Raw genomic sequence first — 12,712 nt, forward strand, 5'->3', positions numbered from 1 at the left:
TCTGCTTGTATGAATGTGGTTAGTCTGCAGGTAATTAATAAGTAAGCTCAGCTAGCTATTCTTCTGGCATGCCAACACTTATCCCAGGATACTGTGCGAGTAGTAGCTACTACGTCATAAAGTAGTCAGTTGTTATGCTGTGAGATTATGGGTTTTTTCTGCTTCGTGACTCTTCCAAGATTTGCACTTGATTTTGGAAAAGATGAAAAGATTGTAAGATAAAAAATTGTAGAAGTTTTCACGGTTTTGCATTTTTCATGTGCTGCAGCTTGAAAGAAAAGCTTAAGATCTGTAACAGTGGGGAACATTGAGCTGGTAGAAAGAAGAGTGCGTAGAGGAAGACTGTATCAGTGACTGTCTCCTGTGCTGTTATGAAATGTGATTGTTTGGAAATAAAAAGAGTGTTTTCAGCTCCTGAGCCTGCAGTCACCTGTGTGCTGTGACCTGGTGTACTTCTATGGTGCTTTGAGTGTTCTCAGTGCTCGCTTTCAAGCAGAGGTGCCACTGACAGATGAATAATTAGCTCCTTGCAACAGCCGTAATAACATTTTGCCTGCATGGCATCAGTTGTACTTATGAACTGAAATGTGCATGAGTGCTGTGCAATTAATCTGAATCATAATATATTTGATGTCTATACTCTACATTGGGTCAGCCACTACAGTCATTGCAATCCTAAACTGTAGGACCAGGTGTTGTCCTTGTAGTAGTGGAAGTGGTCAAGCTGAATGCTGGGGCAGAACTGGAGTGTTCATCCCTACAGGGTTTGACATTGCTATGGGTTTTGTTAATTACTTCAAACAGCATAGGAAATGGAGGCTGTTTTCTCAGCATCCTGCCTTTCGTGCAGGTGTCTTAGGAAGATTTTCCATGGACTCGTAGTCCAAATGTTGACTTTACAGGCAGTAGAAAATATCTGGTACAGAAGAGATGCCTGTTTCCAAGTGCATGCAAATGTGTTTTGATGTGCTGCCTTCCTACTCTTTGGCTTGAGTTATGGGAACAACATCAATATAGTGGGAAATCCTTTTAAAACATCTAATATTTCATTGTTACTTTGAAGACTGCGGCGCTGGCCTGTGGGGCAGAGCTGTGTTGCCATCTCGAAGGAATGCCACCCTGCCTTTCTCCACATGAAGCAGGTCTGGCTGAGGGCCTTGCAGGGCCTATTTCTGATAAAGCAGACGGTGTTTTTCCATTCAACCACCTTTCTTTCAACCACTGAAGAAAACTTTGTTCTGCCTTGCTGTACAGCTGTTATTTTACAGCTCAGTGTGCCTAGATTAAGGAATTGGTTATATTTTTAACTTGCAAAATGTCTTTCCCATTAGTGCTTTCCCATTTGATCTGCGTGGGTGGCCTTCAGCTTCTTGGCCTCAACTATTCCTTAAACTTAGTCGATCTTCTTGCTAGTTTATCTGTCCCTTGTCCAGCTCAGAAATGGTTGATTGTCTTGTACCCAATTCATCATCTCTATTGTAAACTGCACATTTTAATTTGAGGACTGGCATTTTTTCGCCACTGCCAAATGTCCAAAGAAGTTATCTCTTCCTGCCTTGCTTTCTCCCTCTCTCCCCTCTTCTCTTTTTTCTCTCTTTGAAGCTGTTTAATCAGGATTTCCATCTCCTATGTACCCTGTGTCATGACCCCTTTAATTTTCGGTCAGTGTTGACAGCTTTATCGTAATTTTCAGAGCTCACACTTGTACCGAAAACACCTAGGACTTCCTCTTCACAGCACATCGTAAGTCCAAATGCTGGTCTTGTGCTTCATAGTCCATGCCACTTTCCTTTACCTAGATGGGATTTAGTAGGCAAACTGTACTAGGGAAAGGTCTTCCAGTCCATGGGAGGCTTCTGGAATTGCAGAGCACAGTAGGTCTGTAAAAACCAAAAAAATAACCCAACAAACAAACAAAACAAAAAAACCTCCACAAAACCACAAAAAACCCAACCAAAAAAAACAAAAAACCCCACAAAAATAAAACCAAAACCAAAACCAAAACCTCAGCTGTCTCATAATTAGTCTAGCACCAAGGACAAAAGGGAATGAATAACTATATAAACATATATTTATTTGTGATAAGCTACTATATCTTTCATTATTTTAAGAGAAACCCCCTTCCTCTATGGGCTATACTCATGTTTTCTGAGCACTTGGCTCTAGCAGTGCCAAAAATCTCTCTCAATTAGTCTGATCTCCTTTCTTCTCATACATGATTCCTACTTTTAATCTCTTTGTGCACATCAGGCCAGAAGACAAGAAAAGTGGTCTGCAAAGAAGGTTATGGTTCTGACAATAAAGGAATATATCCTCATTTTGTCTCATTTTGTCCCATTTTGTCCTTTTTAAGTATGTGATAGAATCCATCACTCCCCTAAGTCAGGGTTGCTCAGCCCACAGTATACAAGCTGTTTCCAGCTGGCCAAATAATTCATCTCACAGTCTGGTTTTGGCCACCTTTCCTCAGAGTCCCTCACATGTGGATGACAGGATAATAAATTAATCTGGAGAACTAATTAGGAAGGAAAGGAACAACAATCTGGTTTACACTGAGTAGCACCCTATAGCTCACTTTCACATAGAATTTGTAGACTTTTTTTAGAGAATCAGTTGTTTCTTGTGTCCAAGATGGTAATTTTTTCTCTAACTACATGGAATATAACCTCATAGACTTCCCTGTATTAGTTGTGGCAGTTTTTGAGCCCCTCCGAGACAGCCAGGAAACACAGAAACTTTCACCCAGAACCAGAAATTTACTGTAGAGGGGAGAGAGATGTAAAAGCAAGCATTAGAGCTATCTTAACAACAGCTTGTCAGATTCAGTGAAAGCTATTAGTCCTTTTCTTTTAACACCTCTGGATCTCCGCACTGAAAGATGCTCACCTATCCTGACAGTGAGGATGACATTAAACAGCATTTAAGTCAAAAGTGCAAGAAGGAGCCACATAAGAAAAGAAAGAGTCCAAGTACTTTCATTATCCCACATGAAGTTTAAGTATCTGGAGTACTAGTCAGATCACATGAGACAGAAGAGACAGAAGAGGGTGGGTGTTTATTCATCCATTTATCCCATTATCAAGTCTCCTCTGCTGATAAGAACCATGAATCTCCCAGGATGTCTTGTCATGGTCCTAACCAAGTTCTATGTTCAATGTTCAAAAAGTCTTCTTGCCTGTTTCCTCCATCTTAGTGTCTCTGCTGGAGTATTTTGCACTGAGTGGGGAGATCTCCAAAGAACTGTGACTGAGCAAGCTCTGAGCAAAGAAGTAAGTCTGCACTGATCTTCTGCATGGCACTTGCTGCCAGCAAGACAGGAGGTGCAACAGCTATTTTTAACACAACTAGAAGCATGCTGTTACTTGTTTCTAGGCTGTGTTTCCCAGAGTTTGTTATTGGTGATAGCAATGGAACTAGATTTAAGGACCTCTACAGTTACTTTATCATTTTTTTAAAACTTCTCCCATACGTGTGAAACTGGGAGAGAGGGTGGGGTCAGCAGTGTTGCACAACTGATACCCTACTGCGTCCATCTACTTAAAGCCTGACCCACTTCCCTCTAGAAGGGGTACATGTGCCTTGGCCCAGCAGCATCTAGTCAGGCACCTCGATGAAAAGTGCTCATGAATGTGAACTGGGGTGGCCTAACTGCAGATGTGTGTCCCACTCTCTGCTACCCAAGTTATAGCAACAATTACTCCTAATAGTGGGAGCAATTTTTTTTTTGGTAGTTTAAGGCAATACTGAGCCTAGCTACCAACAGAACTGGAAAGTAAATAAAACAGCACCTGTTTTGCATATAATACATTCCATTTGTAGGTGGATGATGCTTAGTTTCTTCCCTTTTGGATACAGTGTACATTGAGCAAAGCAGCATGAGAGGGCAAAATTGCTCACCCTTGCCTGGAGTGACTCTACTCCTATGTCTCTTACTATGAAGGGAGAAGAAATATGACTTCTATGTCAAGGATCCTTTTAGCCCAAATCCTAGATAAGCAGTCTTATGCTGGATGAACCCCTCAGCTTTCCATGAATTTGCTTTAAATCTTCCATAAATTGCTGGAGCCATCTACCAGGGACTCAGAAGGCCTTAGAACCTCATTGTAGCAACTTGCTTAAATCTTGGATAGGTTATATTAATATTAGGAGGGATAAATCCAGAGAAATTGCAAGGCATTTTCTTTGGGCATGTAGCTAGAATATTCATCTGCACCTGCAGAAGCATCTTGAGTGGCTAAATGAGTAAGAGTAACTAAGCAAGGAGAAAGTAATCTCAAATTATTACCCAAAACATTTTCTCTTTTGTTTCCTCAGCAGATTTAGGAGTGCTGCTGCCAAACTCCTCATTTGAAGGGAATTGCTCAATTTATCTTAAAACAAGTAATATCAACATCTAAGTCACTGAGGTGGTCTTGATAATTTCACCTCAGGTCTACAGCTGTTTCCACTCTTACCCACTGAACGAGTTCTTCTCCTGGTTCAGCACATTTGCAGTTATCTTTGCATGTAGTTCATATTCTTTTCCCCAGCTCCTCCTCCAGGAGAGTGCATTCATATCCACGTCTATTTGAATAACATTTTCAAGCAAGAATTTATGAAGTACTGCCAAATGCTTTACTAAACTCTAGATCTTACTTTATCTGCTAAATTTGATCTTTGATTTAAAAAAAAAACCCATAAATTATTAGTTTTATTTGATATGTTCTTTTCTTTATCCTATAAATGCATGGCATTTTATTGATCAGGGTTCAATTCAATTATTAACCACATAATCCAGGACCTACTGGAAATTTATGGAGCTTTTTACAAACTTCTATGAACCTTGAATCAGGTTTTAAATATTTAGAGAACACTTATGCTCTTTCCCCCCCAGGAAGATGAGATTTAGGAGATGAGAACTACCAGGACTGCTCATATTCTTGTTCTGTTTGGGGTTTTTTTAGTTACTATTATTTCCAGTAATAAAATCACTAAGGAACATAACTATTGCCTTGGTTCATAAAAACATTTGACCATGTGCTTAGCTTTAAGCACAGGGTTAATCTTACCAAATTCAAGACAGTTATTCTCTTTAAAATTTGGCATATGCTTAAGGTCTATTTTGAATCAAGACCTATACAAACAGGCTGAGTGAACTAAATCCACTTAAATGCAGCCTCAGCTTTGGACCTAGCTCTCAGTAAATCCTGACTGTATGTTTTTGAAGAATGAATCTATAAACCACTCCCACAGCCAGATGAACAGAGTGGGATTACAGGTTTAAGCAAGGAATTTGTTAGGAGTGGTTACCCTGATTATTAGCAGAGACCCACTAAATGTTTTAAGTACAAAAATCTTCCTGACAGCAGAATTTCAGCTCAAGCTATTATAATTTATTTTCACGGGAAAGCGATGGATTTTACAAGGCAGTAATCAGAGAGAGATGAACCATATGGGGAAAAAAAATAAAATATTGCTATTATCAAAGGCCGTCTGATCTTTTTTCCTTAAGATTACAAACACTTATATTTATTTTTTTTCCTCAGCTGCTGTTCCTCTGTCCTATTTTTGCCCTAGTTAAACTCAGTTTTGCCTTTCCAGTGAATTTCTTGGTATCAGCCTCTGCATAATTTGCTGTATTCACACTTCCTGATCTGTAGTTCTTCACTTTTGGAGTCTGCACTGTTACCAGTGAGTAGGTCATTGCTTGGGGCAATGGAATATTTAGTAAACACTTCATGGAATAATGAATGACCTTAGGGTTGACAGAGGCAGATTATGTTTAGGGATTGTAAAATCTTTGTCATTTATGAAGGCTTTATGGAAAAAGAGACGAAGAGAATAATCTCAAAGTTTTCCAAGCCCACAAAGTCAAGCTGTATTGCCCTAGTTTGCGAATCGAGTCATTACTGAAGGCTGGTAAAAGCTACAAAATTCAAGATGTGATGCTTACCCTTGAAGCTGCTGCAACATGGAAGTGTAAGCCCCTGGTAATCTATCACATTGGTATCCATCATGTAGCTACACAGACAGCAGCTACGTAGTATATGGAAATTGAGAGTCTGATCAAGTACAGCACTCACCAACTGCTTTAAAATGTCACAGGCATAACTCCAAGCTTTATTGTTTCAGTAAAAACTGGGACTTATCCTACTGAAGTCCGACATTAAACCTGTGTGAGATCAGAGTAGAGTTGCTTATTTATTAGTTGTGTCTGTGGTGGTTCCCCCTAAAACTATATGGATGACTTTCCACTATTCAGACTGACTTTTTCTGCATGCTCTGGATGCAACTGAAACTGTTCAAGAGTAAACATTGCTAAAAAAACCCCACCTTTTTCTGCCTTTCTTAGTCTTTCACTTTGTGTGACCCAGGTCCAAGCCATTGCACAATTGCCCTGATATTTCTTAAACTTGATTTATGAAATAGCAGCATGGATCCTTAAGGTGTATCACCTGAGGTACACTACAGGAAACTGAGAGGAAAATAGATCACTGAATGAATTTACTAAAAGAGAATATTCCTCTTTCTGTCTAAATTCTTTTCTCCAGTGTTCCCATATTCCTCTGAGAAAACTATATGCAACAGGCCTTTCTCAGGAACATGTCTTCCATTTCTGTGGAAAAAACAAAAACAAAAACAAAAACTAAAACAAAACTAACCCCAAAAAACAACAATAAAACCATGGGAGTTTTAGACAAACTGTTCCCGTGAAAGCTCCCTTTTGCATAATTGGCGTTATCTGATTATGGTGGAAGAAGGGGCTTTTTTTACCTTCACCCCTGCCCAGGACGAGTACCATATCCTGATGTCAAGTCTCAGAAATCCAAGACAGCCAAGATAATTGACAGAGGGGACATGCGACTCTGAGTCAGATCCTGAGATCAGGAGGATCATGATGGATGTACAGTCTATTTTATGTGTTTGAAGGGTCTAATTTTCAAGGAACCAATGCAATAATTCTTGCCTCACACATATAACTTCTTCTACCCTGCAGTCCTCCAGTAGGCCAGTTTCTACTTGCTCGAGACTTTAAACATGAGTCATTGTCATATCATGGTATAGACACTGTGACTGTGGCAGCTGAGCTCTCACTTTCTGCAGAATGGAAAAAATTCCTTCCTGAAGTTTTTTCCTCCAGATATAAATTCAGGGATCATGTTCTGACCTGTGATTTGGCTGATATATTGGGGATATGGTGTATGTTCTGTCAGAAATGAACAAATTTCAGTCTTCTGAATTAATGGGAGTTATACTCGGTAGCTTTCTGCAATAACAAATATGAAACAAAATACACTCCATATGAGCAGTGGGCTGTGTCACATATGAATCTGTCTCAAAGTATTTGTAAAAACTCAACAATAGATGCCATTCAGTATTTTAAAACATATTTAATCTCTGAGCCTGAGAAGCAGATTCTGTCGCTGTCACAAGTTCAGTTTAACTAACTACTGTACAAAAACTTTTACATTGCCCAGCAACTTTAAAGACATATTTCTGCCCCCTTATCCACAAAGACTGCACACCACAAACATCTACAAGAAGAAAGTTGAGGTGCTTATACAAAATTCCATGTGTAAAACAAAACCAAGTTTTGTATTAAAATTCCTTTCTCAGACACATAAATGGGAATCAACAGAAGTTATTTACAGTGCTAGACAGAGTATTTTACTGCATAGTTCCATTTACAGGATTTTTTCTTTTGTAATTTGCTGCTAAATATATGTGCACTGGTCATATCAGACAGTTCAAAACATATTTTAAAACTTAAATACCTGGAACTACTCAAAGTAATGAGCAATTTTTATGACACCAGTGTTAAAACCTTGGCTTGTTTTGTGTAGTGGATAAGGCTTTCAACTTAGGTTCTCCCTTATGCATTCAATTTGTATTTAATACCTTCTGAGCCAAATTCTGCCCTCACTTAACAGCTTCATAGCCTTAAGTGTTGACAACAAGGGCTGCATAGGTCTAAGCAAAACCAAGACTTCATCATCTGTGCTCAGTGAACATAGTTAATTCCTAATCAACACAGTGGGATTGACCCCAATTAAGAGGGGTTCATTTTCCTTCTGAATTCAAGTTTCAGATTATCTAATATTATTCCTTTAACTCTTAATGTAGCAGGAAAGAGTCTTTCATCTGAGGTTATAGTTGAACAATCTCCCTCCCTTGCTTTCCTAAACCTCAGTAAGATGTTTGCCACCCAACAGCTATGACTTCCTGTTTTATTTAGCATTTACTTTCATTTTCTCTCACTCTCCATGGAAAAAAAATTTACTTAGACATCATCCTACCTTCTTCCTTACCAGCCTTACCAGGACATGTTAGTGTTTTCTATTAAATAATGTTGATATTAATTACAAATAATTGAGCTGCTCTATCAATTATGCTTTCTCCTCCCTGTGACACAGGTAACAACATTCTGTGTTTCAGAGAGGGGACAAATGACATGCTGTAACCACAGCATCTTTTTACAGAAGGTTCATCCAGATTCACACAAGGCATGCTTCTGGGCAGGAAAAAATTGCTAAGTGAGGAACTGTCAAAGGTCTACTTAGCATCTCAGCCCTTGGACATGCAGGAAGCAACCCTTGATTATGCAGCCCTTGATCATGCAACTTGCAGCTAAAGACTGAAAGCAGAGCAGGAGATTTGGGAAGGTGGATGTAAAGATGACATAGGGTTGTTTTACTCTCTTTTTTTCTCCTTGGCTGCCATGCATGGAGTTTCTTCTCAAGCATAATTTAGAGCAGCCCAGCCATGATCTCACCTAATCATGTGGCTAACAGCTCCAAAATAGGACCCTGTGATCAAAATGTCTGGAAACATGAGGTCATGACATCAAAAAGCCAGTTCCATAGTGAAAGTATGGCTTTCAGGTGCTGCTAGCTTCAAAGCTCAGCAGAAAACAAAGGAGAAATCTGTATTTGGGGACCTTCATGGAAAGTGTTACCATTTGCTGTTCATCATAGGTATCAAGGCAGCTAGCAATTACAGAAAAAAAATAAAATTGAGATTATCCAGCTCATTAATGTAATAAGTTTCAGGAAAAAACACATTTTTTTTTTTTGCCACAGAGGTTAGTTAAATAATTTAACTGAGAATGTCATTGCTGAGCTCTGCAATAACCTACACAAAACTGCACAGACCTACAGTGGTTGCGAATAGCCAACTCTCCCAGGAAAGGTTTTGTTATCCTTATATTGCTTGACTTTTTTACACCACATCTGTGGTTGCTTCATCATTCTGCCATCTGCTGTAACAAAATACAGGCAAAGCATTTCAGAAAACAACCCCTCCACACTTTAAAATGCTCCAAGCCGGAGCACAGCCCTCTACTTCTCACAAGCTGTAGTGCTTATTGTCCTCTCCTCCTCCTCCTCCTCCTCCTCCTCCTCCTCCTCCTCCTCTTCCTCCTCCTCCTCCTCCCTTGGCCCCCCCATCACATGCGTGATGAATTACATACGCAAACCAAGCATGGAGAACACAGAATACCATTGATTTTGCCACAATGTTTCTATTAAATGAAATTAATCGTTATGTGCTTTACTTCACTGTTCAAATGTGTTTGCTGAAAGGTCAGAAATAGCAGGTCATTATAATTAAATTTTTAATTTTGGAACTTCCAATCAGACTTGTTTCCTGTTTGATATTGTCTGCAGATACACAATGTATAGCTGAGCAAAAGAGTCTGATTGCTAAAGCATTGAAATAACAGAGCATGAGCAGAGTGGTTTTGAGTACACACTCTGTACAGTCCAGTCAAAGTTTCTTCCTGGTGCAGCAGTGCAAATCTCTTGGTAGCAGTAAACTCACTGCACAGACTTCATTCCTGAACATATGTTCAAAGGTGATAAAATAAATGCAGATGGTTTCCCAAAACCTCAGTGGAGCACTTTTTACTGTTACTAAATGGACTGTAAAAAAAAACTAGGAGAAAAATGGAGAAAATACAGTTTGACTCAAACAAGCAATTTCAGAATAACATTTGGTCATTTGGGAGAAAAGCTAAGTAAAATGTGTGTTTATAATGATCTATTGGAAAAAAACAATATTGACAGAGCATCTGAACTGCCTAATGGGAGTGAGTTTTAGAATACTCAAACTAGCATTGCAAGCTGAATATTTTGCTTAATTACTTAACATGCATACAAAAAAGTTGGATAGGATCTTTGAATTCATTGTGTCATGACCAAAGTAGTTAATGAAACCTTCCCTGGCTACAGTGAAAACAGGATTAGGCCTTAACAAATTTATTACAGGCTTTGTTTACAAACTCGTTACAAAATTATACAGCATCTTATGCATACACAAGATTTACAAGAATGTGTAACGTGTGATTCCTCCACTTTCTGGTTGAGATCTTCAGGTTTTTCTTCACTCAAGGTCTAATCCACCTTCTGCTGGAGAAGGTGAGAATTTTTCCATTGATTTTAGTGAAAACTGGATCAGATCCAGAGGGTAACACTTCCATTCATTATTACACTGAGGTGGTAAAGAGGCAGCCAATCTAGTAACCTTACGCACCATGCTTCTTTCTCATTTAATTTGTTTCAGATGATGGATGTTGTATTTACTCTGATACATTTTTACTGGCTGCTTGTAAGATACTTGTTGGATTGTTAAAGTTAAGCATCAAAGACCAGTTCCTGTTACTGGGTTTACAGTGGAAAATGACAACCTGTTTTCCTTGGATGTATAAATAATGAACCTCCTTTGATTTTCAGTAATCAGAAATAAAGGCATTAGGATCAACTCTAATGTTGCTTACATTGCTATAAACCTACATATTCTTGCCCATCTTCAATAGAGTTTCTCTGAACTTACAGTGATGTAAACAAGCATGGCATCCACGCTGTAGGAACAAGGTAGTTTCCAATTAATGGGATATAGAGCCTGTAAGCAACAATGACTAACCAAGTTTAGTCAGTTTTCTTATTTCTTCCCGTATGGAGGTGGACCTACTTGACATACTGAAGCATGGAGATCTCTAAAGTTAATGATTACAATATCTGCTCTCAGGTACTCACAGCATCTGAAAATGATCTTTATTTGGGAATTCAGGGTGTAAAATCAGATTTTTAACTTGCAAAAATTTTCAATAGGACAATAGTCTGAAAAATATGCTTGTCCCTCCAAGCCACAGAATTAATGGATAGGGCTTATTTTTTACCTGTTGAAACTTAAACTTTCCTACTAGTAAAACTAGAAAAAATTATGTTGAGGGGTTGTTTTGGTTTTTTTTCTAGTCAGATCTATCAGATACTGAGTTCCTTGACACTTTACATATTTGTTTTCCTTTTAACAATTGACTTGGTATCAAACCTCTGAAGTTATTACTGCTACAGTTAGAGTTTAGTCCTGTGAGGTGATGATATTTCCTCTGAGGTAAACACCCTGACCTCGTGTTGAAAATTGAGATGGTTCTGAAAACCGTTTTTTATGGTGTCCCCTGCAGAATTATACCTCCATGTTCCAAACTGGCTTTCAGAGTCACTGCTATTCCAATGCTTGGCCTCACAAGCAACCTGTATGGTTCTCTGGTGGTTTTATGGTGCGCAGCTCTCCCTGTAAAGGATTAGGGGAGACCACACACCTTGCTGCCTTTGATGACCTGTTGCAGATTGGAAGTTGGTTCTCCAGTAGAAAAAGCTCTGTGAACAAAGGCATCCAGAAACCTGGGTTTTGAGTGCTCTGATGTCATTCTCATTTGTGATGCTGAACATGCTACAACATTGAAAGCTGTACTGTAAAAACCTAAGACCACTACAGCTGTAATGCTTTTTGAATGGCTGGCATTTTTCGGCCCTGCCTGTGTGTTAAGATCTAGCCAGACACAGATAACATATGCAGTCCAATCTTGATTCTGTTGATATCCATGACAAGATCATTTACTTTTGTGGGAGTGGGATAACATCCAGGACATTAAACAGTGAATATGTAATAGACTATGTCCTCAAGTAGTGTAATTATTACTGTCCCCAGTGGAGCTACAATACAAAGAAAGGTTCGAGGTATATATATGCTAGTACATTTGTCTGTTCTAAGTAACAACTCACCTGTATAATTGAAGAACTTCATTGTAAGTATGGACGATCTAGATTTTAGTCACCATACAGCTCAAAAAGATATATTACTTCATGGCCCTATGAAAGCTACCAGGTTTTTTTTTCCCTCTGTGTAAAATGGGGAATGGATTGCTGAGGACAACAGCTTTGTACAGGTGTGTGGCTTCGATATCCATGCCAAGATATCTTTCTTTACTATAATTTGCAAGCCAAAAGCTCTTTTAATGTTAAGACACTACCAGTTTTACTTATATTTTAAAAATTCAGACAGAGACATTTGATACAGCAATGCAAACAGAAGAAAATTGATCCATGTGAGGAGGAAGAGGCTGATCACAATAAATAATAAACTCTGAAGAAATAATCTTTTATGTATTATATTAATGATCAAGTTAGTTTGGTTCTTGGCTTCACTAAGTTTCTACAAATATTTTAGATTTTTTTCATATTTTTTGTATGATGAACTGGCAGCATTAGAAACAGTTGCAAAAGAAATGTGCTTCAAAAACATAAAGTTGTTGGATTATTAGGAGTCTTTCTGAATTGCTAACAGAGGGAAAACAGTCATTTCACTGGAAAAACTGACATAATATGCAGAAATTGTATTTTATGGCTACTTGATACCTGTAATGTTGACATCATCTGCAGGCTACAACACATAT

Source organism: Mesitornis unicolor, unplaced genomic scaffold (assembly GCF_000695765.1).
Source record: "Mesitornis unicolor isolate BGI_N332 unplaced genomic scaffold, ASM69576v1 scaffold6586, whole genome shotgun sequence".
NCBI lineage: Eukaryota > Metazoa > Chordata > Aves > Mesitornithiformes > Mesitornithidae > Mesitornis > Mesitornis unicolor.